This window comes from Thermobia domestica, chromosome 10 (genome assembly GCF_964235325.1).
Source record: "Thermobia domestica chromosome 10, izTheDome1.hap1.1, whole genome shotgun sequence".
Lineage (NCBI taxonomy): Eukaryota > Metazoa > Arthropoda > Insecta > Zygentoma > Lepismatidae > Thermobia > Thermobia domestica.
In genome coordinates this window covers 90096268-90123401 of record NC_137463.1, presented here as the reverse complement: position 1 = coordinate 90123401, position 27134 = coordinate 90096268, and the positions used below count along the sequence as shown (strand labels likewise).

The window sequence follows — 27134 nt, the reverse complement described above, 5'->3', positions numbered from 1 at the left end:
GATCGAAAAGCTTTTCTCATGTGATGAAGTTCCCAATTAAGAACAAATCAATTAAACCCAATCTCACCAAATATTTCGTCAAAAGAAAACAAAATTTCCCATAAGTCTAAAAAGCAGAAACTATTTGAGACGTTTAGAAAATAGTTAATCCAAGCGTCTGTCATTTACAACTATTAGTAGTGTGTCAGTGTTAGCAGTATGTGTGTTACTGGTAGGAGTATATGTATCACTGTTGGGAGAAATCAAATGATAAACGTAATTGGCTACCTAGCAGTTTATGTGGTTCATATACAGAACATAAATAGTTAAAAATAAAATGCCTACTCGATCTGAATATGTCTCCAACAGCAGTATATCAAGTGCACCAGATAAGAACGAACGATATACTCTTTAACGTCATAGAAATTCGTTTTACATTATTTTCCAGAAAAGGTGCTGGATGTATGAGAATTTATTCTCAGGTACATTATTTTGTACAGCTCAATGTGATGTATTTACTGATACACCGAGAAAAATCCATTATGCAGAAAATGGTATATTGCACAAATGAACGGAATCCATATGTTTCCCACGTAACAAACGACGTTCCTACGACGTCCCATTTTGATCCCAATTATCAAATATAGTTCCCGGGATTATCGGGATAATGAGTAGACATCCCATGCAGGTACTGTATGGAACGTCCTAAAGGATTCTCACTTAGGATGTTCACGGGCCGTCCCGGATGGGAGAAGAGATACCAGGGAAATCTCACACCGGTCATACCTAGGACCACATTATCCCACGATTTACAAATGCACATCCCTTTGAGGTCCCGTTGAATATCTCATTTTCCAGGATATTAGCGGACACCTGGATAGCCTGTGGAGATCCTATAGATGTCCCGGGAGCAAATTTCGGGATGTTCCGTTGTCTATTGCGGATCAGTCTCGGATGTCCCGTGGACGTCCGTGAGCTATGTGGATTTACTACGGAAATCTGTACGGAGCACATGTTATCCATATGCTACATACATAATGCCTTTTTTCCAGCTTAGATGTTACATCATGGTGCTGCTGGATACCTGACATCTAACAGTCTTCCGTATATTGCTGTACATACATATATGTATGTATGTTACATACGTCAGCCATATGTTATATGCGTCTATCTGTATGTGAGATCCTTACCTCTTATATATACAGTTCTTTCTTTCATACGGAAAGTACGTTTAGATGGAACACTTATATAGAAAGTACTATAAAACATACGTTTTCAGTTATATGTTTCCTGCAGAACAGGATGTTACCTACGTTTTTACGTACGTCACATATGTGTTGTTTCCCTTTCTCTGTGTATATGTCTTACCTTGGACAATATTAAAGTTCAAGAAAAGTTAAATAGTTGATCATACTTTTGGGCTACAGCTCTTTAATATGTACTGTTTTCTTGATAGTGTTATAACGAAGAGCTTGATAATGATATTCTTCAATATTATTTTCATCCTAATACCTGAGCTGATTATCATACAGCATCAATTTTTAGGTTTACAAAAAGTTCATTTTGTTCATTTCAATGGGCAACATGTTTTTTTATTAAGTCCAAATAATATTGTAAAAATTACCTTATGGGTTTTGCCTACGATGCAGCAGGGTTTTGTTTAATTCTTTTGTTTCTTTGGTTCATTAGAAAAACGCCATTTCATCCATATCTATAAATATCGGTGTAGAAAATTGAAGCAGTGAAATGAATTTATCAATATCTTAGCGTAAGGAGAAAAAAAAAATGAAATATAAATCCCTTCAGGCGTACAAGATGAAGATTAGGGATTTGGCATACCTATGTGAACGCATTTCATCATCGATGAGCACAATTACCCCAGCAATGCTGCAGCGTGTATTCAGGTGCACCGCTGAGAGATGACAACTATTCTTGGGTATGGAGAGCAGTCATGTCGAACTGCTGTCATTTCGTTGACTTACGGTGTCTTTTTTTGTTGAGTTGAGTTGATTTTAGTTTAGCGTCCCGTTCAGCAGCGAGGCTATATGAGACGTGGACCTACTGATTTACGTGGAATCCGAACCACATGAGCTCCCGCCGGGAATTGAACCCGGGTCTCCCACGCCTGTCTTTTTTTGTGTTATAAAGACTACATTTGAGTTCAAGAATTTCGCAGAAATGGGTAGGGACTTTTCCGGCACCCTGTAATAAATTTTCAACCACACATTTATTTCTACAACTAACAAATTCGTTATTCCATTCACGTACTAAATTGCAATAGTGTATCTGAAATTTGATATTCTACAAATTGTCTACGTGTAGTCAAATTTCAAAAGGGGAATTTGTCAAATGTGCACACATTGTACACCCCAGGTAAATTGATTTCTCACATATTACAAATTTATATTCATTGTAGCTGTTTATCTAGTAAGGACAGAACCTGCATTTTATTTCCGTATTATTTTTTTTTCAATAACACATGTAGTTACTTTCAATAACACGGTTATGACTACTTTTTCTCGCTGCAAAATGTCTTGAATTGTCAACAAAAATTCGAATGCAAGTTTGATACAGCAATGCAATTTGATACAGCGGAAGACGAGATATCAGTAGTTCTAAAGCAAATTATTTCATGAAGTTGTATTTCTAGATTGCAAGCCTGTTCTTGGGTCTATTGAATTTTAAACAAGAACAGAATCTTAAGTGTAACTTAGGGATTTATTATCTCCTAAAGAATCGTGAGTAAAAATATTTACTTTGAAGTTAGCTAACCACTTGGACACGAAATCAGAATAAGAGTTATCTTCATTTTTATTAAATGATTCTTGTTTCCCAGTATCAAATGAGATGTTGATATCCGAGTCATCTGATGAGAATATAATAAAATACGGCTCTGCTATCTAGAAATGATCAGTTTTAAATTTATTTTATTTAATGCATTATGAGTGTTTTAAATTTCAATTTGGAAACTGCAATGAAGATACAGTTGTGGACAGCATACGGATCTGTGCCGAAATATTTGACCTATACATACAGTATATATTCTAATTTGAATACGCATTCAGAGTTAAGAAGAAAAAACTAAAATTAATTTCTTACCAGACTATAATGAGAGAAGTTCGTATAATAGCTCTCAAGAACAAATAACAAATGCTATTTTTGCAATTAAACTATTGCAATTGTATTCGTTCAGGAAGCCACAGTTATATGGTATGTGCAGATTATGCCACACTTCCCTTTATCTTAAATTTGTTTTCGCATTACTTTTCGTAATAGCAATTAAAGACTATCTCCTAAAATCTCATAAAGCCTATTATGCATCATTTTTAACTTGCTTCATTTCATAATCTTAATAGTGTTTCTATTAAAATCTCCAATGGAGTATTTCAGACGAATAACTATTATCCACACTTCATCGTAGTTATCTTTGTATGTTTTAATTGTCTTCTAGTTAATTATCAAGAACATATTGTTCCTATTTACCTGGACAAAATTTTACATATTTATGCAGAGTTAATGAACGACCAAACATATGGCTAAACTAGTCTCATGAAATACATATACAGGATGTTTCAAAACAACACCGACAACGTTTGGGAGGTGATTCCTGACACCAAGATAAGACAAAAAGTATAGACCAACCTGGGTGCACAAATGCTTCTTTTCGGAGTTATAGGCTGCCGAAAACATGAAAAAATGAACTTCAAAGGTCCATAGCTCCAATACTATGGGACCTACATTAGTCAGGTCAAGATTTCACTTAACAACTAGTAAGTGCCCTATCCAAATATACATGTTTCAGAATACTACGGTACTTCTGCAACAGTTTTTACAGAGGTAGTTGGTGAGTACCTTAAATTATTTGCCCTTAGGCAGGCTCCCTCTATAAAAATTGTTGCGTGAGTACCTTAGGATTCTGAAACATGTATTTTTGGATAGGGCACATATTAGTTCCTAATTGAAGTCTTGACCCGACTACGGTAGGTCGGGTAGGTATTGGAACTATGGGCCTTTAAAGTTCACTTTTTCATGTTTTCAGCAGCCTATAACTCCGAAAGGAAGCATTTGTGCACCCAGGTTGGACTATACTTTTTGTCTTATCTTGGTGTCAGGAATCACCTTCCAAACGTTGTCGGTGTTGTTTTGAAACAGCCTGTATAGATACTGAAAGAAATAATCCCTTACAATCATGTTCATTTTCTTACATGCAGGTGCATATTTTGTTTTACTCTTCAGACTCCGAATGAGTGGCATGACTGGAAAAAATAATCATCCATGCCAAACACGAATATCCATATCAAATAATCAGAAAAATAATGTATAGGTATTGTAATTAAAAATTAAAGCAGTGCAAAATGATTGAGAGCTTACAGTCGTTTCCTGTATAGTTTAATAAAATCCAATTTTCTTCTTTTGCTATACTTACTCCGTTTACCTACGTAGAAACTCTTCGAATATTAATGAACTCTCCGAATATTAATATTATGACCTGCTTTAACTAAGTTTAAAATTCTACAAGTTTCTTTTTCTTCTTACAAATTATAAAATACTATGTAGTAAGTCACTAGGATAATAGTAAAACTCGTTTGCAAATACTAGTACTACTGTTCTTTTATTCTTTCCGGTCTAAAGATTGCCCACTAGATGTAGTAACAAAAAGGTCAACCAACTAGCACTCGACATTAGACGAAGTTAACTATAAGTAACAAGTCTAGGTAAGGACAAAATTAAATGTGTCCCTTTCGACAAAGTAGTGTCAAGAGTTTATTATAACTTTGTGATACGCACAATTATAAATATTTTGATATTTATCACTTCTATATAAACATCACAAGATTCTAGATTTCGTAGAACAGGTACCAGAATAGTACATAAGTCTGTTTCTTCACTTCCTGGTATTTCTAAACAACTGAAAAGTATTTCTACATTTAACAAAAAGCAACATTAAACATAACTTGGAGAGAGATCCAAATTATACTTTAAGTAGAACATTATTAAAAGTGATTTAGTTATATTTTTAACACATCAAAAATATTTTAGTATGCTTATAACCAATACTCAAAGAGGAATATTTAAAACGAAACAAAATCCCGTCTAAGTCTCCAGCATTAGAGTTTTAGTCAAAGAGTACAAGAGATCCTTACCTTTTGGATGTGTAATTCTGTATTAAACAAATTCGAAGTTGAAATATCTTGCAAGAAAAATAATTATGTTCGTACGATTACAAATATATCAACAGGAAATACTAATGACACATTATCCTTCTTTTATATGTTATCGAATATCTAAATATGCACGAACACTAAAATATAAACAAATCAATTTTCTTTACTTACAATAATCAAACATTAACACACATAAAGTTCATGTTCCCCATGTATACAAAAATGTAATTGTTGATAAAAAGCAATTATGGAAACTCAACCAAATAACTCGCTGGCCACAGCATGTTTGTTTACAGGAAACATGGACGACTATTTAAATTATTGTTTTAACCCTTCTCAAGCGAATGACTAATATCTGTGCAAATCTTAACCCTGGGCAAATGACGAATATACGCGGAAGTATTAGCCCTAGACAGTATACGTTACGTAGAACGTAGGGTTCATAAAACTCAGCAAAATATTCATACAGATGGCGCATGCGCTCCCGTTGAGGTAAGACCTTATGCACTCGTAAAATTTCACTTCTTTCTATTGTTGCTGATGGCAGACGTGCTGGTTTACATCTCATGGCCATTGTTTGAGGTCAGAAAACAAAGCCCTGTGCAGCGAATGTTGTTTTATACGTTGTTGTTGTTATAAATGTTAAAAATGTTCAAAATAAATTTTATAAATGGTACAAATGTGAAGAAAATAAAATATTTTCAATTCAGAAACTATCGGAAATCATAGATACCACGTATGTTGTATTTTTCTTTGGCTCCAGGTATACTGTCTAGGATTAATGCGTACTTCCCATGCTCAAATGTAATATCCATCGTTACAATAAGAGGATGATATTCTTTAATAATTTTTGATATACTAACATTCCAATATTCACGATAGTGCGACGTCAGGAAATAACAAGTAACTAAGAAATTATCAACAGTTAACTGTGGAGGACGAGTCCAGTGGCGTACAGTTCTCTTGGAGGTAGTGGTAGGAAACAGCTTATACTGTGAGTTATTTTTGTGTGATGTTCTGTGCACCCACAATGCACCAGATTGAAATCGCGGTCATGGTTTGGGACCAATATCAATAGTTGATCCTATCTTCATACTTCTTTGCTAATTAGCAATGCAAATTATAAAGGAAACTCAAAAAAGTTAACTGAGGAATGTTACACCAATAAATAAACGAGATGTTTTAAAAGTGGGCTACAGCATATATATTACGTTTTACATCTATTTTCTTCTCTCCTAAAATATACTCTTGACTAGTAGCGTACGCAGGAATTTATTTCGGGGGGGTCCAAACTCAATATGAGGGTATTTTATATTAAAATTCCTAAAATTGCCCCTAAAATTAGGCTAAAATTACACAAAAGTCGAAATTTCGGGGGGGGGGTCCGGACCCCCAGGACCCACTCCCTGCGTACGTCCCTACTCTTGACCCTGTAACAAGAAATACTATCTAAAAAAATAAGTACGTATGTGGCGTACGTAAAAACGTAGGTTACACTGTAAATCCTATAGTTTTTGGACTTAACGCACAGCAAATGTACAACTGAAAAGGTATATTTTATACGTAATTTCCGTATAAGTGTTCCTGATAAACGTATTTTCGTACGAACAAAAGAACTGTATATTAGGTGGTCAGGATCTCACATACAGATAGACGTATGTAATAGCTGACGTATGTAACATACGTATACGTGTGTAATATACGGAAGAAACGGCATGATGAAACATCTAAGAGGGAAAAGGCCAGTACATATGTAGAATATGGGTAACGTATGCCCTGTACTGATTTCTATGGTAAACGTAAGAATACCGTATATTTGTACAATATACCGCTGTCCGGCTAACGAACTTTCCTGTGTCGCTATAGCATAATCAATACTTTACATAAAAAACTATAAGTTGAATATAACTACAAAGAAAACATTAGAAATAATATTACAAATTGAGCAAAATTGACATTGCTGCAAGTAAGCATATTTTTAATACCGAAGGCAGTAGAATATGTTATGATTATTTTGGTTCACTTCGTAGCTTGGAGCTTTAACATCTTTAAAACCTGCCGAGTATAAATTATTAATATATTTAAAACATTTGAACTCTACTCGAATGGAACCTACATCCTTCTCGCGGAAACGCTAACAACTTGGAAATTTATAAGTCCTTCATATTTGGGTCTTAGTCTCCCAATCAGTAACGTTATTTCAGATTTCTTCAGAGGGAGGAGTTCGGGAAAAAGATTGTCCACGATGTAGGGGTTTCACGTTTTTTTATTAATATACAATTTATTAAAAATCATACATTTCTCAAACTTAAGCAGCAATTGTCCCTTGTTCTCCTCAAATGATACCCCTGTTCCCAATACAATCTTTCCTCATCGCATAAAAGATCATTCAAATTAGATATAAACACAGATATTTAAAATAACAAATCCAAGTCGCTACAATATATACTGTAGTACTACCTATTCTCACATAATTCCACAATAATCCTGAGCTCCTCCGTGGCTAAGCGGTTAGCGTACGCGCCTTTGGCGTGGGAGGCCCGGGTTCGATTCCCGGTGGGAGCTCATGTGGTTCGGATTCCACGTTAATCAGGGTCCACGTCTCATATAGCCTCGCTGCTGAACGGGACGTTAAACTCAAAATCAACTCAACTCCACAATAATCCTTTCGCAGATTTGTGAAGAAATGGCCATCATCATCAACATGGTCATCATCAGAATTGACAGCGCAATTTTTAAATGATAACTTTCCATCTAATAAATATAGAAATTTATGCTAATAAATAAAATGGATTGAAAAACCTGTGGACCAAACTGTAATGAATTTGATATTTCTTTGAAGTTGTGTTTAATATCAAGTATCAAGTATTAAAATATTTTTTTCGATTAAATATTTTAAAGTTTAAGCTAAAATGTGTTGGTAAATATAAAGTGTTATTAAACGTTTTGTTGTTAATTATACAGGACAGCTTACTTATTACATTTTCGAAAGGCGAAATGAACCATTAATAAAATCGCTTGAACGTTTCAATAATGTTGTACGGACAATTTCCTCGGTTTCGGATGCAAAAGGGTGTATCGTGAGCAAAATATGTACGTTCTCACTGAATATGCGGATTTTCGAAAATTAGAAGACTTTGCACTGACTGTTATAGGTGTAAACAGTGTTTCAACCGACTTGATTCAGTCACCGTAAGATTTGTCAAATATATACCAATAATATTAGTGGAAGTATTAAGATCATTTTCTGTTTTGATGCATGAACTGATGGATAGAAAACAATATGTAACTATGAATAAATTGAAAACTTATCCTATAGTTACTTGCAAGAAGTAATAATTATTGTTTCGCGGATGGTTGCTAGTGTTAGTGTATACTTGCAATTAATGGAAGAACCGAAGTAAAATGTTTGAATAAATTACTCCTGAAATCAATTAATATAGTATTAATATTGTATTTCAAATGATTCTCTTATGCAGAGATTCCTGTGCTGGTGTATTCGTATTAAGGTATGTTGTGTGTTCATTTATCATTACTTAAAACTAGCTGAAATACCCGGTTTTCGCACGAGGAGAATAAGGTTTATTTGAAGATAGAGAAATCAGCGAACTGAATACATAAGGAAGAGCAATATCGTCGTCATTACCCTTGTCAATATCAGTGAGTAAATAAATAAAACATACCAACGCCTTCAGTATTGTCTCTTTCAATATGGATGAAATAAATAAATATCGAGGCGTTGTCCTTTTCAATGTAAGTGAAATAAATAAATACTAAAGAGCAACGCCTTAGGCGATGTCCCTGTCAGTTCCAGAAGCGACTGTCATGTTCCTTCTTGGGGCCGCGGTGGCTCAGTGGTAGAGCGTTCACCTCTGCTGCTAGGGGTCCCGGGTTCGATCCCAGCCCCCGCCAAGTGAACTTTGTGGTGGACAAACACCGTGTGCATGGGTTTTCTCAGGGTTCCCCCGTTTCCTCCCACTTTCTTCATTCCACCATTTCATTCATTACTCATCATCACCGTCTCCTTTAGCCTAACCGGCATAACCGTGGGACGTAAAACTCAAAGATTTCATTTCATTTTTTCATGTTCCTACTTGTCTAAACTTGGCTCAAATGTCATCGAGACTGTCATGAAGCAGCTTAAGGACTCCGAAAACTATGAATTTGACATTAATATCATCCATCCCGGATATTGATTGCCTCCCTTTATGCATACATTTTGATCCTCCCATAATTTCTACCCCGTGCCGAAATTTGGAAAAAGTGCTTCGTACAGAATTAGTGTAGATCTGGTGATATGTCCATGTACTAAATTTGATGGTTCTAGGTCAATCCTCTTATGTGAAAAGCTGATGACAGACTGACATATACATTATTCTATTAGATCTATTAGTAAATATGATTTTGAGTTTAATATCCGAACCACACGATCTCTCGCCAGAAATCGAACCCGGGTCTCCCATGCCAAAGGCGCGTATGCTAACTGCTTAGCCACGAGGGAGCTCTATTATTAAGTTAAAATTGTAGAATATTTCTTTTTTTTTTTACTTAAGTTACGTTTTTTATTTTATTCATATCTTTTAAATGTTAATGCCAATTTTCAAAATTTTTAGCACTTAATTGCCTGTCTATTTTCAAGGTTTGTATTCTCTAAACATCCTGTCTCTACTAATTAGCTAATGCTTGTTAAAAGAAGTGTTTGTAGACATTGAATAGATACAGGATCAATCGGAAAATATGAAGGAGTGGGTTGTTCCTCTATTCATTTACCTAGTATCAGGACATGACATCCATATCTTTGTAGAATCATATTACATTCCATAAAACTGATAGAAGACACGGTGAAAGGAAAGAGAGGGAAGGGAGAAGCAATGAACAACATTAAAAAGGACCAATGCTATATTAAGGCGAAGTGGTTGCTATGGATGCTATAGACTATCAGAGATAGCAGAGTACGTATATGTTTTTATCTTATTTAAAAAAAAAAAGGTAATAAAAGATACCTACTTATTGTAATGTATGTACCTAGCTTCTGAGCTACTTTCCAGTCATTGCAACATCTCTTCAAGTACTGTAATATAGTCTCAACAATGTTCAGAAATTTAACTTCAAACTCTTGTGAAATATTGTTCTTCTTAACCTTGCTAATGTCGAGTTTTACAAGTTTTCTTTGACTTGCTTAATTTCTCGTTATCATTACTGAAGTATAATCTTGACATTCAACACTTGACATTTAAGTTTTTATTTTGTTTCTTTTGACCTTTTGTGTTTGGATAGAAGTTTCAGTACTTTACATTTTTAAAGCACACACATCAATGCTTCTAAAAATACAACTTCTATTTATATTTCATTCAAACTGAAGGTAACTGACAACTATTCAGTCGTCCGATAACCAATGTTGCTTTCCCTCGTAACAGTGACTTGCGGTTTTCTTCAATAAAAAAAAATCAACGACCAAACATTTCGTCGTTTGATTTGCATTAAATATTTGCCTTCTCGCACTACAGAAATATATTGAGAACAGTGCACAAAGCCGATGTGTACGGCTAAGAGAGTGCTTGAATTAACAGAGGAACACTGTGATTTTGCTGTATTGCAGTTTCTGAATTGAGTAGCGAAGGTCTTATTTTGAGATGAGGTGCAGGTAGTAACAAACAGTGAGAGCATATTAAACTTTGCATTAAGCAGGCTGCAGAAAAAGTAGCAGGTTACAAGGAACGCAAAACGGCTAAGAAACCATGTGTTACAGAACAGGTGTTACTAAAAATTAGGGAAAAGAAGGCATGGAAATAGGTTGATACAGAAGAGGGCAGAAAGATATACAGGAAGTTAAATAACGTGTTACGAAGGGAAACAGACAAAGCAAGGGAAAAGCTTTCGAAAGAAAATGCAAGAATATAGAAGAATTAGAAAGAGTTGGGAAATATGAGGAAATGTACAATCAGGTGAAATCTATGGAACTTCGGAAAATACAAGGTGCTTTTAGTTTACAGTAGGAAATAAAAATGGGAAGGTAGTGAAGTGAAGTGAAGTTTTAGGATGATGGGAAGAATATGTTGAATATTTATATGTGAATAGGGATAGATCACATGGACTAGATGTTTATAGAAAATGAAGTACGTGAGGATAATAAAAGATTTAGAGTATTCTTCGGCATGAGTCTGAAAAAGCCGTATCCCAGATTAGAAATGGAAAGGCAACCTAGATAGATAATAGACCAATCGAATTCCTTAAAAATATCGGAGACAACGGTAAGAAAGACTTGTTCTGACTGTGCAATGAAATATATGAAACAGGAGACTTCCTGAAGACAATCATGTTATCGTCGACTAAAAAATCCAACTTAGAGAAATGTAAAGATTAAAGATCTATTAGTTTTATATCACATGCAGCAAAAAGTTTGCTTCAATTACTGAAAAGTAGGTTGTATGGAAGATTAAATGAAGAAGTTGAGTCGAAACAGTTCGGGTTCAGGCCACAAGAGATGCAATTGGATTATGAAGAATAATCAGTGAAAGGTTTATAGAAAAGTGGAAAGAGGTGTGTAACATTTATTGATCTAGAAAAGGCAATTAATCTCGTGACCTGAAAATTGTTATTGGAAATTCTAAAGAAAGTTTGACTGGAATAGAAAGATCGAAGACTCACAATAAACTTATAAATGAGCCAACCAGTAAATGTTAAAATAGGGGAGGAAAAGACAGGGGAGAGTGCAATTGGAAGGGAGCTTGATAGAGATGCTGTCTCTCGCCAACATTATTTGATATCTATCTCGTATTTGATATCTATCTCGAAGAAATAGTGAAAAAGAACCTACGTAATGAAGACGACATTTCAGAAGGAGGTAGAATGATTAGGTGTATTGGCAGATAATTCGGTATCTGTTGCAGAATCTGAAAAGAAAAGCAATAAGATGTAGAAAACTTGAGAAAGAGCTGTGAAGAATGTGGGATGAAAATAAATGTTAGAAAGACAAAAGCCATGGTGATTGAAATTAGGTGGTTGGTATCAAATATAGAAGTAAAAGGGAAGAAAATAGAACAAGTTACTAGTTTGAGAAACATGGGTAGTATTATTAATGACATAAAGTGACAACGTGAAATAAAATAAAGTATGGGAATTGAGAAAGAAGGCTTTGGGAGGAAAAAAAGTTTGTTTTGTGGGTTCTTGAATAAAGAGTTTAGAAAAGTCTCATGAAATGTTTTATGGGGAGTATTGTACTGTATAAGCACATGGACATTACGCAAAAGTGATTAAAAACGACTGAAAGTTTTCGAAATGTGAATGTGAAGAAGTATGGAAAGAATTAGCTGGGTTGATCGGGTGTTAAAATATAAGGAAAAAGAATAAGAAAGTGTTAAAAACAGTGGAGGAGAGAAGAATAATTTTCGTTATTATTGAAAAGAGGAAGCGACATTGGTTAAGAAGGAATTGTATCATGAACGATGTACTAGAGGGTATGGTGGCAGAAAACAGCGTAATGGAGCGAAAAAAGCTTCAATTGATGGATTGTATCAAAACAGAAAAAATGCACGTGAAGACGTAAAGATTAGCTGAAAACCGTGGAGCATGGAAGCTTCTCAGTTGCGCAAAGTGATCTGTCAGTAATGGCAGAATATCCATGATGATGAGTGACTAGTAGTGACTTACACATGGGAAACCCAATGAAGTCAAAGGATAAGGTAACAAAATTGAAGATGAATGGCATTGAAAAGTCACCAAGAATCATAAGGTTTAGGTTCTAGAAGTATATGAGGTTGAGGGAGGCACACTGAGAAAAAAAACTGTAGGTGGCGTACTTAAAAAGATAGGTTACATGCGCAATTCCTGTAGTTTTTGGACTTAATGCACAGCAAACGTATAAGTGAAAACGCATGTTTTATAATACTTTCTGTATAAGTGTTCCATCTATATGTACTTTCCGTATGAAACAATGTAGGCGGTCAGAATCTCACATACAAATAAACGTATATAACATATAGCTGACGAAGGTAACATATGCATGTGATATACGGAAAACGATTAGATGTCAGACATCCTGCAACGGCACGATGAAACATCTAAGGGCAGTGCCTATGTAGCATACGGATAACGTATGTTCCGTACTGATTTCTATAGTAAGCAAGAGGATACCGTATATTTGTACAATATACCGCTGTCCGGAGAACAGATTTTTGTCGGTGCATTATATATAAGGTTAGGTTAAGATTTAGATACAGTGCCTACCTCTCGTACTGGTTTCTTGAATGTCACATGAACACCATTGTTATTCATTCACCAATTTTTCTTCTCCAGCTTTCATTACATTGCATGATACACTCAGCAATTAATCATCAATCGGTGTTTATGTAAGCAGCCAAAAATTCATTTCCTATCATGGTTCTTGTTAATTTGGTTTTCAATTTCATTCTTTTGTCAGATTGTTCAGCCCGAAGACAAGTTTTAACCCATGTATTTCAGTGTAGTTACACTGTCAAGCATTACACTGTCAAGAAACCAGATTCTTCATAAAGGTCATCAACTACATACATGAACAAAATATTATTGATAATTAGCTTCTAACATTTCTATAGCCAATCAGAAAAAGAACACTCAAACTACTAGTGGAAAGTGATTATTTTGTGTTGGCTCTCATACAGTCACCCTAAGTACTGAAAAGTAAAATACCATCTCGAGTCCTTTGCATCTTGAAACTTACTAACGTTACTACTATATGTTTCCTACCGTCACAACAAACAGTTTACAAATTAATTTAAAGTCATCGTTATAAGACTGTGAAATATGGTTCCAGATACGGAACTCCATTTCAAAGTTGTTTAATGAATAAAATAATGAAGTATATAGAACAATCGGTATAAAGCCTGTAGAAGTTAATAAGAAAAAATGCTCTTGGAGCATTCTCAACTGGTTTTAGTTTTGAGTCGAAATTTGAAAGTGTGTGTGTGTTGATGGGGGGGGGGGGAGTCGAAGCGCAACTTCACAGACGTCTTGAAAAAGTTTGACTTTATTAGATTGATAAAACGGTAGTAACATGAGCGTCGTACTTGATCAATGGAATTTATTCTTGTTTGTTTCTTTGTTTGTTTGTAATCACCACTGTACGAATGTATAAATAATACAATCTCGTTGAGTAACGTAAAGAAGAAGAAAAACAAGTAAAGAGCCAATTATTCAAAATGAAGGTCAAAATGTAATAAATGAATATTTATTATCAGACTAGTGACCTCTAGGGAAATGAACTAGATTGGTAGGCAGGAAATAATAATCAATTACTACACGTAATAATTTCCAGCACGCAACTTGTTGTGGTTGACAAGTTATGTAATTTTGTTTGCCTCATTTTCATAAGATATTGGATTTACGTACGTGAACTATTTCAGATTGTTGCACTTTTAATCGACATGGGTGTTTTTGCTCTTTAAAATTATCTCTTAATATTCATACTTGCATGCATGAAACATATTTAATTATATAAATTATATTAAGGGTTTTTGGTATGCTTTAGTGTTGAAGTAAGTCATCTTGAAAGTTTTATTTTTTACTTATTTTCTTTAATGACCTTCAATCAGGTATGTTTAATTTCTATTTATAATTTCCTCGAGTACTAAATTTTTTTGGATATGTTTTGTTTAAGAATTCTGTTAAAACGTTCTACGATATGTTGTTTTACGAAGACACATGATCAAAATGGAGGGTTCAAAATTGAAAAATTTGCAAAATATCATCTCTCTGCAACTTGCGGTTTCCGAAATCGGAACTTTTTCGGCCAATATCTCGGGAACGGTAAGAATCGACTCGGAATATTCCATCACTTTCTCATATAGTTCTTAATGCTCTATCGAATGGATGGCTCAAAATTGAAAAATTTGCAAATAATACACACACACACACACACAGAGAGAGAGAGAATTCAGTAACGAACTTTATAAGTTACTTGACAATCGTTTTTTATTGATCGTTTTCAAGAAAAAACCCGCTTGTTTCGAAAACTTTCAAAAGATATTTCCAAAATAAAATAGGGGCCTACTTCATGCTGGCCCCCACTTTCAAATTTCGATTCAAAATCGAACAATTTAGTTTACTTTTTCTTTGTTGTTGATTGTCTTGAAAAAAAAATCGTTTGTTTCAAAAAGTAGAAAGAGAGATTTACAAAATAAATTTAGCATGTGGCCAAATTTAAAATGGCCTCTTTACTTACATATTTCGATTTAAGACCAAAATCAATCGTTTGATATCGGCTTGTTATGAATTATTTTCAAAGTAGTTTGTTTCGGAAAACATAAGGATATATTTACGAAAGGAAGATTTTTTTTTTTTTTAAATCACTTGTCTCGAAAAGCAAAAAGTGGTATTTACAAGATACATTTGGTGGCCAAATTCACATTGCTTACGCTACTTTTAAATTTCGATTCAAAACTCAAGCCAATCGTTTGTTCTTCGTTTCTTATTGACTGGTTTGAAGGGGAAAAAAAGATTGTTTCGTTAAATATTAAGAGGCATTTACAAAATAAAGTTTGGTAGATCAACTTTACACTAGTCTTTCAAATTTCAAATTTCGATTCATTTGTTTTTCGTTTGTTATTGATTGTTTTGAAGAAAAATCGAAAAGCATTGCGATATTTTGATATGTTTCTGTTTTGAAATTCAAACACATTACTTCTCCTTCTTTAACTCTCAACTAAGACCCAAAGTGTTTGAATTCTACAACTTCCGGTTTCAAAATAGTTAAACATGGAGCAAAAAAGATAACAGGTAGCAAGTAGCAGTTTTTTGGAATCGATTAACCTTTAAACTACGGAGGTAATTTACCTTTAACCTTTAAACTACATTTAAAGCGTTTTCGTAAGGGTTTACAAAGAAGTCCATTTCTTCACTCCTACTTATCGAAGACACATGAAACAAAAAAGTGTTACAAAAGTTATTGTAGTACCATTTCGTAATCGAAATATCCGTAGTTAAGACATGCAACAGTTTATTTCGAAAACAAAATATCCCGTAGTTAATAGACGTTCTAAACATAATTACCATCTTCTCTCTTTACCCTCTGTGTTAAACCGGAAGTGACATAAATCAATTACTTCCGGTTTTAGTATTGATTGCCATAGAACAAAACCTGTAATACATAGATAGGGAGAAGTGGTTTCCTGTAATCACTTAAACGTTCCAAAAATTTATTCTTCTCTACTAAAGCCGAAAGTAGTAGAAATCAATCACTTGCGGATTTAACATTGATCACTATAAAGTAAAAACGACAGATTCCTGTAATCGATTAAATGTCTCAAGAATACATATCATTTCCATTCTGAAGCATCTACTAAGATCGGAACTGCTAGAAATCCACTTATTGCTCTACATACAACAAAAACGATTAGTGTTCTGCTTCAACATTGATCTTCATAGAATGAACTCGGTACTATATAAGCACGAAGAGTTTTCCTGCAATCAATTTAGCATCCCAAAAATATATTCCGTCTCCACTCTAATATTTCTACTAAAACCTAAAATGATATATATTTACTGCCACTTACGATTTCAGTTTAATTGAGGAAATATCACACCATAAAAACCAAATTCCATCACGTAGTAGGGGAGCTAACTTCACACTTCTCCCCAAACAGTTGTTAGTCGTTTCTTCCTTTGTGGCGATAGCACAATTTGTAAATTATGCGCCACAAATCAGCACAAATTGAACACTAAACATTATCATAAGTTTGAATCAAATTAGAGTTTGGGGGACTAGTGTGAAGTTAGCCCCTCATCATTGTTTTAAATTGCTTTGTTGTTAATGGAGCACAAATTCTAAATTTTATAGCACAAATTAAGCACTAATTCGTGATAGTACTCTCAAGCCTTTACTCAGGAAGGGGACAACTTCTACAATTTGCTGGAGAGAACAGGAAAATGAGCAAATGTATTGATTTGGGGAAGAGGAAAAAAGCCCAGAAGCAAAAAAAATTATATATATATATATATATATATATATATATATATATATATATATATATATATATATATATATATATATATATATATATATATATATATATATATATATATATGTTTCCGTTAAGTGTGTTAGTGAGGATAAAAGGAAAGAAAAGCCGTGAAAAGCTAGAAATATACCTATCTATGCGTCTCTCCTTCCTTCTTTCATGCTTAATTATGACTCAATGTTAGCATAATACTCGCGGAAGATATAAAAGAATTGAATTGAGTTGAGTTGATTTGGAGTTTAACTTCCCTTTCAGCAGCGAGGCTATATGAGATGGGACCTACTGACTAACGTGGAATCGAAACCACATGAGCTCCTGCCTGGAATTGAACCCGGCTCTTCCACGCCAAAGACACGTACATTAACCGCTTAGCCTCGAAGCAGCTCAGAAGATATAAAAGAATATAGGGTCTGTTCAAGCGAATAGTAGATCATGTTTTCAGCTATGTGAAAGTATTTCCGTGAACGGTAATATTTTGTGCTGGTAACATTTTTTATTTTATTTTATTTCTTTCGTTTATTTGCGTTTCCATGAGCACTGGTGTATCATAGCGAAAACACAAATGTAAGTTAAAACAACAGAAATTACTTGTATATTATCAGCAGTTTTTCTCCGTCGTCTAGGACAAACTGTGTTTATACAGATACTTAAATTCTAATTTGGTATTTCCCTTCTTGTTATTGCTCAGCATAGAGAAGAGGAAAACTGTTTTAATTGCTATTAATTCAGTTAATGAAAGCAATACACACAATTTTCAGCATATCATGCAATCGATTATTAAAAGTTTTACTAAGCATATAGCATTTTTGCCTTAATTTATATATATATAATTTGACAAAAATCTGGGGAGGGATCGTGACCTACCCTACGCCTGATGCACCTTAAGAGATTGTGATATTTAGAAACGTGTTATAAAATGATTACAGAGAGATGATTTCGAATATATACCGGAGCAAAAGAAGCTTAGTTTTCTTTAGGAGAGGGGAGATTAGATAATTTAGTTCAGTGTTGCCACAGTCCTAGCTCTGGAGTGGGCTGAAAAATAGTACCAAATTCAAACAAAAAGGGCTGAATTCGTTATTTTATACCAGTGTAATACATGGCTCTGTAACATGAAACTAAAAGAGGTGAAGTTCTAGAACACTGCCTCCCCCCTCTTCCAAGAGTTTAAATCAAGAAAATGCTCTTCTTAAAAATTACTTTTTAAAAGCATCCAAATAGGAGGACCCCGAACAACGATGAAAGTAGATGAAACTTTTCTCGCACGTAGGAAGTATAACAGAGGCCCCAAATTAAAAGGGAAAACAGTTATCATCTTAGATGTATATTGTATGGAAATCAAACGCGCCTCTATTTCAAAGTGACCAATAAACCAAAACGGTATTATGGCTAATATCAAAAAACGTGGCAAGTATTTGTTAAAAGGTGCTGAATTGGGTAGAATTGTACCAACTTTTTCACAAAAGGGGCTGAAAATGCCAGCGTGGTACCAACGAGCCGATGAATGACAAAAAGGGCTGAATTTGGTACAATTGTACCAAGTGTGGCAACACTGATTTAGCTGATAGATCAATGTAAATGGATTGTAACTTATAACAATTATTATTATTATTATTATTATTATTATTATTATTATTATTATTATTATTATTATTATTATTATTATTCAGGCATTGATGAAACTACAAAGTAATTTATGGTTAGGCTCAGGAGTGCTTTTCTTTTATTCTTTCTTTTCAATGTATATGCTGTATTTTCTTGAAAATAGTGTAGCGAAGTCATTTCGAAGTAGATGATCTCTGACGTCATAGTTGGCTGCTCAGATTCTCACCAAACCACACATAGAGAGTAAGGAGCGGGCAGCAAAGCTACCATTGGTAGCAAAGACTGGTGACAGGTAAACAAGGAGTAGTCAATGGTTTTGTAGACTCACTACTTGTGAATTATCATTTGCCTTATTCCATTCCACCTACTTCGTTCCGTTATCTCCTCTCTTCTAGTTCTCATAGTAAAATCCCGCTCTTACGTCATGCATTGGCGAACTGACTGGTCTTCTGTAACTAGTAGTGAAATGATTGATTACTAGTAATGAAAACTAGCACGTACCTACTTAAAAATTTTAGCATTACATTGCTTCTTTTTAGTTGTGAAGGTTTAAGTTTCTGGTCAAATTTAACGCCATTAGTTCAGGAAAATCCATTGAACAATTTTCACTTGTAATCAGTGGCGTATTTACGATTTTGTTTCGGGGAGGGCTTTGCTAACTTTCGGGGGGGGCCTTGCCTGAAAATGTGAAAATTCTGCAAGATATTTCATATACATTACTACAGTAAGTAAGATTTCGCGGGGGGGGGGCTTAAGTCCGGAAGCCCCCCTAAATACACCACTGCTTGTAATAATCGATTTAAAAAATAACCAGCACATCGCCCGATCTACAGTTTAATTCATACTCGCCGACTTTAAAATTCTACAATGAGTGCTCACGTCTCATACATTCTGTATTATTATTATTATTATTATTATTATTATTATTATTATTATTATTATTATTATTATTATTATTATTATTATTACTTTAGTAGATCCAATAGACCAGTGGTTTCCAAAATCTTCCTGAGATGCGAGAAAGACTATCAAAACCTACTGGAATAAAATGAACCGTTAAATTATTTTTAAACTGCAAAGCCTTAAAAAAAAAAAAAAAACTAATTTTATTTTAATTTATTTTAGCACAATTACCTAAATTTCATATTCAACAAAATTCTCAAACATTAAGATTTTGTTTGTCAATTTCAAACGTGTTTAGCAATATTGGCCAAAGTAAGGAGAACCTTTAGAATATTTAAGGATAATTTGAGTGAAAATAGAAAATGATTCAACTGTCTCGTAATTTATGGAAAAGCATTTTACGTTTTAAAATCATAGAGTAACAACATTGAACTACAAGTTCTTTAAAGAAATAATTATTAAAAAATTACACTCGCTTGTGAATACGAATTATTATTATCGTTGTAATATTATATCACTCGGTAGTGATAAATGACTATTCAACACATATGGATTCCTATCGGAAATTTAACCTGGGGTTGTATGCACTATAGTTTACTTATTTACTTATTTATTCATTTATTCACGGCATGAAAGAGCAATTTCGAAATTAATTCCAACGCAAAAGTTCAATGCGTGTTCAGCACCCTTTAAAAAACTTCTAATGGGCGTTTAAGCCCCGAAGCATCCATGTAGTCGGCGATTATGGATTGATTGAAGAACCGCTCCTAGGAGTCAACGAGTCCATAGCAGCGTACCTTCCAACTTCCTTATAACTCTAATTCTTTTAATAAACCAATGCATATTCCATTTGTTCCAACAATCTCGTAATGTTATGTTATAACAGTAATTATGAATCTGCTAAAGAACTTACTTTAATAAAAATTCCAGACGATAAATGTTCTTTTCACATTGATGTCTTCTTGGTACACTCAGGTATAAGGGATGAGCAGCCCGTCTTTGCGACAGTGTTAGGTATTAAATAATCATCAGGAACGAGTAAACAAGGGTAAAAGTTGCATTACTACAACAAATATGACGTAAAGAAGTTTTCTGACACGTGTCTCAATCTTCAATAAATTAACAAGAAAACACCTGTTTTTTCCAGAGTGACGTACTGCATCTTAAACTATCAGTTAGCGCTTGTGTTTTGTCCTCTAGTGTCTGTCCACCAGCAAAGATTATCTTGAATGTTTAGTATAGAGAACCTTCAAAGGGTCATTAAATAAATCAAAATTTAGACATTCCAATTAATCTCTACTTGGTCTTGAAAATTTATGTTTTGTTATCGTGTTCTTGTGTATACAATTATACCTAACAGCAGATTACATCCAGTCATTTGCAAGTAGCTTAAAAGATATATGTTTAAACCAGGAAAATATACTGTATGTGATAAGTATTTTAGTAGTGTACAGCTTTGTTCAAGAAAGCAGTGTAATGGAAGTTGCATAATTAAACGGCGTTTCTCTTCAACATGTTCAAGTGCTTTAAAGTTCAATTTCCTTGCCTTGTAGTAACGGAGCTCGAAATGGTAAACCAAATGTAATCTTTTAGAGATTTTCTTCATGCATAGTAACCGCTCACGATTTCGATAATCGACAAGACGATTTGTAGACTGAATATAAAATCCGTGCTAAGTGCCGAAAACGAAAATATTAAGTAAATAGACCTGATGTTACTTCAAAACTGAAGGAACATATAGGCACGCGCATTCTTCTGGGGATTATTTGAACTATTTCTACAGTAAATACTAGATAGCCCGAATGGTGTCAGAAAAATAGCATACAAAGTTGAGGTACCGAAGACGTTGGGATGGACGCTAGTAGTAATCACTTTCAAAAGTTTAATTTTGGTCATGTTAGCTTTGGTTGTGTAAGTTTAGCTCAGCTATGATTTAGTTTAATAGAATTGCCTTATAGTTTGTGTATGTTTGAAATCTTTCCGTTTTACGTCCCACGCTCACGCCTGCTAGGCTAAAGGAGACGGTGATGATGAGAAATGAATGAAATGGTGGAATAAATAAAGTCGGAGTGAACGGGAGAACCGCGAGGAAACTAGTGGCGTAACTACATTTTATGAGCCCCCCGCAAGAGAATACCCAGGACCCCCTCGCATTAATAACACTTTTGTGGAATGATAGATAACATAATAAATAACCATACTTCCCTGTATTTGTGAGTAATAATAATGCAACTACTAGGTCTAAATATTTATAAATGGAAAACACTTTGTTATACATATAATTTATTCAATAAACTTCACAGTGGAAGATGGACTTATTTCTTTGCAGTCAGTGACGTTTGTCTTCATGAAGAGTAGCAGAAATTAATTAAATGGTTTCCTTCTTGCTTTCCTGCGGTGCCGTGCCGTGGAAAATCAGCACCCGGGGCGAGAGTATAGGGCGGCACCCTCCCCCTGTATATGTGAGTAAAGTCGACAGACAAGCCGCGAAGCGCAAGAAAATTTTCAAAAATAAACCCTTCATTGATTTTGAGCACTTTTTATTATTTTCCCTTCCATTATATATATATATATATATATATATATATATATATATATATATATATATATATATATATATATATATATATCATATATTCTTTTTTATTCCCGAATATTGCGCCCCTTTACTTCAGCGCCCGGTGCCGTTGCTCCGCTCACCCCCACTCCCAGGGTATGGTACTCCTTTCCTGTCAGCAATCCTTCACTGACTTTCATACACCCATTTCTTCAGCTTCGTCCGCATTTATTGAGAGTAGTGCTAAATTACTTCAGCTATTTTGGCCCATTCTGCTTTTCACATAGTTTAATATTGATTTCAAGTTTGAGAATGACCTCTCCATAGAACTGACAAAGACAGGAAGCATGAAAAACAACAAATACGCGGTAATAAGTTCGGAAAAGCTAGACGCCAGTGACTTGTATTGCATAACTAAAAGCCTTGTAAGTCAAACACAGAATACTGAGCACTTATTTAAGATTTCAAACGAAAAACTAAACAACACACTGAGCAACGCTATGATTAATATGTAAATAATAATAATAATAATAATAATAATAATAATAATAATAATAATAATAATAATAATAATAATAATAATAATAATAATAATAATAATAATAATAATAAAATTAAAAAATTAAAAAAAATCACTTGCATATTACATGTTATTACACAGGCCAGATAGAATAGTTATACGAAGAACTAATATGACATCCTTAAGTTGTTTGAAGTATCTATGCCCTTCTTGGAATTTCAGCATCAGTGAGATGAATTATGGCAGAAAACAAAAAGGAACATTTGGATACTATATCACGCAAAGATGTAAGACGACAATGGAACTGTGAATTTAGCATGTCAAATAGTTTAATATAGATGTTAATTCTAAAATTTGATTCAATATTTCCTGCCGAAGAAAAATATATAGCTTATAAAAGACGACCGAACCGACTCTCCCTCTTTTTCGTTCGCGGTGCTTGACCTACACGTCAAGCCTCCCAAAGATAGCCGAAAAAAGGGGAGGTTGGAAGAACATTGCTGACTAAAACGAAACTGAAAAGCATGTTGATTCCATCTATTAGGAGGCTAGGGTGAAGGACCCCCTTGGAAGTGTCCTCCCCGCATTACGGGGTTTAGCGCCACACCACTGGAGGAAACCCACGCAGACGGCGTTTGTCCACCACAAAGCTCACTTGGCGCGAACTGGGATCGAACCAGGAACCCCAACGCAGCAGAGATGAACGCTCTACCACAGAGCCACCGCGGCCCCAAGTTGTGTTTATTTTTGAAACAGCGTAAGTTAGATAATCTCATGTTCTCTTTATTAGATAAGCTTAATTTCACTTACCTACCATAATTTAGCCTGAATTATTAAAATTTACGTTTGCTTATCTTAACTTGGAAAGGCTTACTTAAAGTAGTGCAATTTAGGTTACTTTTTGAGGTTATCTTAGAGTATGTATACAAAAATATGTCAGTCTATGAGTAACGCTAATATCCTGGAATGCTATACAATCCTCTTAAGAAATGTATAATATTGGTACAAAGGCAAGAAGGACAATGAAAATTCCTTACAATAAATAGCATCTTAATGAATCACGTTAATTCCTAATAGTAAACAATCACGCTAACGCATGTCGCTACGTGCGCTATAACTTGCCTGCCTCACGCTCTTAGATGTTGCTACCTGCGGCATTGTTACGTAACGAAATCTTCGAATACAACCTCTGACCAAAAAGTTCGGTGAATCTGTCTATATTTCGAACGGATTGTTGTGTTACCTGAAACGTTACTGTCCGTCGAAGTAATACCCGTTAATGGTAATGTATTTCCGGGAACGGCTGTACAAGTTCTGGAAATTCCTGACTTACTCGTCTTTAGGGGTGGATTTCAGCTGGGTCGTAACATTATCTTAGATTTCCGAGATGTCCAGAAACCTCTGGCTCTTCAGGGTTGATTTCAATTTGGGCAGGAAGAAGAAAGGGTTCTGGAGAGACAAGTCTGCGGAGTAATGTGAGTGAGTGAGTGACACAATTTCCCTGTTGGCCAGGAACTGTTGCACTAGAAAGGTACCGCGTGGCCAGGCAAAGTTTCGCACTAGTGGCGCACTCTTACAAGTATGAGTAGTATGACGTCATTCACCGTACTTTCTGGACATAGGTTGCCATTGGATAAAAAGTGTAGTATGGAGTTGGAGTAATTGGTAGGCAAAGTCCAGATAAATAAATACATTTGTTAAATGTAAGCAATTAGAACTTTTAATTAAGCACAATTTTAACTATTAGGATGCAGTGGGCTGATAACTTAGGTGCAATTACTGATATAAATAAAGAAAATAATCAGTTAAGCTATTGAGTAGAGAAAAGAAATCTCAACTACAGGAATTCCTCATTCATATCGGTATCAATTTATCTTAAAGATACGGTGTAAATATCGAAACATTTTGACAACTTACTTTTTCAACAAAGAAAACACTAAATCCACATTCAGTACTTACCAATTGCAGTAGACTTGTGCTGATACCACGTCTTCATACCCTGCCTGCCTTGAGTGAAAAAAACATCAAATTACAGAAATCCATGGTTTTTAAATGATTTAAAACGACCGTTTTTCCTCAAAAGGTTTTAACCTGAGTTGAGAGGGTATGATTGTGGACATTTCCTATTTAAGTTGTTTTCAGTTTATTTTATTCTATTTTCCTGGTAACATTTCAACCGTTTGGTAGCAGGGTAAATACACTGCAGTTAAGCAATCATTTTTTAACAATATACAGTAAACATTGGTATGTCACAACATAAGTTCTTCCTGTACGCATGATACAGATTATATGAAATGTAACACTTAACCAAATTAGCATAATTTCATAGCACTAGCACGTCGATATTCACTAATTAGAAGCGAAGCACTACTTATAAGTTAATTGTCAAAGACGAAATAAAAATAAGAGCTCAACAAAGACAGAATTATCCTTACCTAAAGATACGTTTGGTAAACCTCAGGAGGGCCCACTACTCAAATGTGAGTAAATTTTACTTGGAACAGTAGGTAAGTACTCCGTTTATAGTAATTTTGCATATAGATAGATAGATAGATAGATAGATAGATAGGTAGGTAGGTAGGTAGATAGATACATATTGACACTGCTAAGTGAGTTCTACCTTCCAAAAGACTATTTATAGTGTTCATGAACCAGACTCTGTGTAGAGATAAATTGTAAGTACGAAATAATTTCCGATATATCCCTTCTTTGTTTGAAATACGAAATTTGATCCATAAACTTATCAGTTTTATGTGATCCTAAAGTTAACCAGCACCTTATTTAGTATGTTTCCGAATTGATTTCATGTTATGTAAACTCGGAAGAGTTCGGAATGCTCTCAACCTAACATTATTTTTTTAGATGAGACTAGCTGAAATACACTGGAAGAATAAGATGCATGGAAAATATTTAAAAAGTATAGTTGAATCTTCTTCCCACCTTCTCGAGATACAGCAATGAAATTAAATTAAATTCCGCGCTTATGCACTGTAGGGTAAAGGAGAAAGATGACTAATAAAAAAGAATAACTATAAGTGGGTAATTAGAATGAAAATGCTGAAAGGCAGGGGGCACATAATATCCTTTTTTCCTTAGGATATTCCTTTCAATCAAAGTGTGACGATAAAATGCAGGTCAACCCAAGTGTTATGTTTAAAAATTCATTTCAACCGACTCAACTGCTTCCACACTTTGGACATTTTATGAATACAAAATGGGAAATTGAATATTATAGAAATTTCCACCTTTTTCCTTTAGAAGCGGGATCTTTGGAAACGCTATAACACCTGTCAACAATGGTGATTTCAAGAAATTTACCCCAGGAGGAAATTCGAATAAATGGCGGGTGAATTAATTAATGCAAAAATACTGTTAATCCAGGTTCAGCACGATCTGAGAAATGCTCCGGGGAAGGAATTTTGAGAACGGATAAAGTTTACTGTTGAATAGTTCTTGGAAACAGAATGGTTAAACAGTTCTTACCATTCGATGTTCGATGTTATAACTTCTTTTTATCCAGGAGAACATTTTAGCTTCATCTAGCTGTCGAGGGATTTAAAGTGAAAGGACTTTGGGCCTTTTCCCATACGCGAAAATTGCAAAGTGTAACGCAATGAAAAACATGCAAAAATCGATTATAAATTGTCTATTATAGCAAATTAAATAACAGATTTTGTGTTGTTGCAAAACTTTACGGAATAAGGCCCACTGTCAATTCAAGTGGTCTGCAAAAATTATTTTCACGATACAATAAACCTCAACTATTAGTTTTCTGTCCTCCATGGTTAGGACCTCAACAGAGTAGTGTTTCCTGAGGTTGTTGCATAAATTGAGTTTCTAGATCGTGGCAAATGTTGTTGAGCTCCTCCCCTCGTCCTGAGTGATATTTACGATATGGGTAAAACTAAGATGCCATTAAAATCAATTCTGCTATATTTACTGGACATTGTTGCTTGGTATACTTTTATGAAAGGATTTGTCCCTGACAAAACGGGGAGTGTATGTTTCGGGGAAAGTATCAGGAGTAGAAATGAAGGTTAGGGTCAAACGCCACCTGAACTGACGCATTTCACAGTCGCTATATGGGTTTGATATCTCTTTCAGTTCTCTATTTATGACCATTTATTAATACCGTAAATGCTAGAATTTTATCACTTTTGGTTACAATTAGGATGTTAACGCCGAGATTAAACCTATTATTGGGACACAACTCACATCAAGAAAGTTTTTTTTTCTTCTTTCTAGTACACTTTCAGTAACACTTTTTTAGTTCTGAATTATGCTATACATTTGTAATGGAAGTTTTAGAGAATGGTTATATCCGTCCGTCAATCTGTTAGTTGACAAGTATCGCAACAAACCCGGTAATAGATAGCGATAAACAGTTATCTTAAAGTGGATTTAAGAGTAAC

General features: G+C 34.5%; 1 protein-coding gene across 1 annotated transcript in view; it reads right to left on the bottom strand.

The window, feature by feature from the left end:
- LOC145662026 (putative peptidoglycan muropeptide transporter SLC46) overlaps window positions 1-20673 on the bottom strand; it is a 52671-nt gene extending 31998 nt beyond the window's left edge. The window contains exon 1 of the mRNA XM_081727361.1: window positions 20559-20673. The gene's annotated coding sequence lies outside the window, so the exon portion shown is untranslated. The remainder of the gene's footprint in view (window positions 1-20558) is intronic.
- Window positions 20674-27134: the final 6461 nt, after the last annotated feature.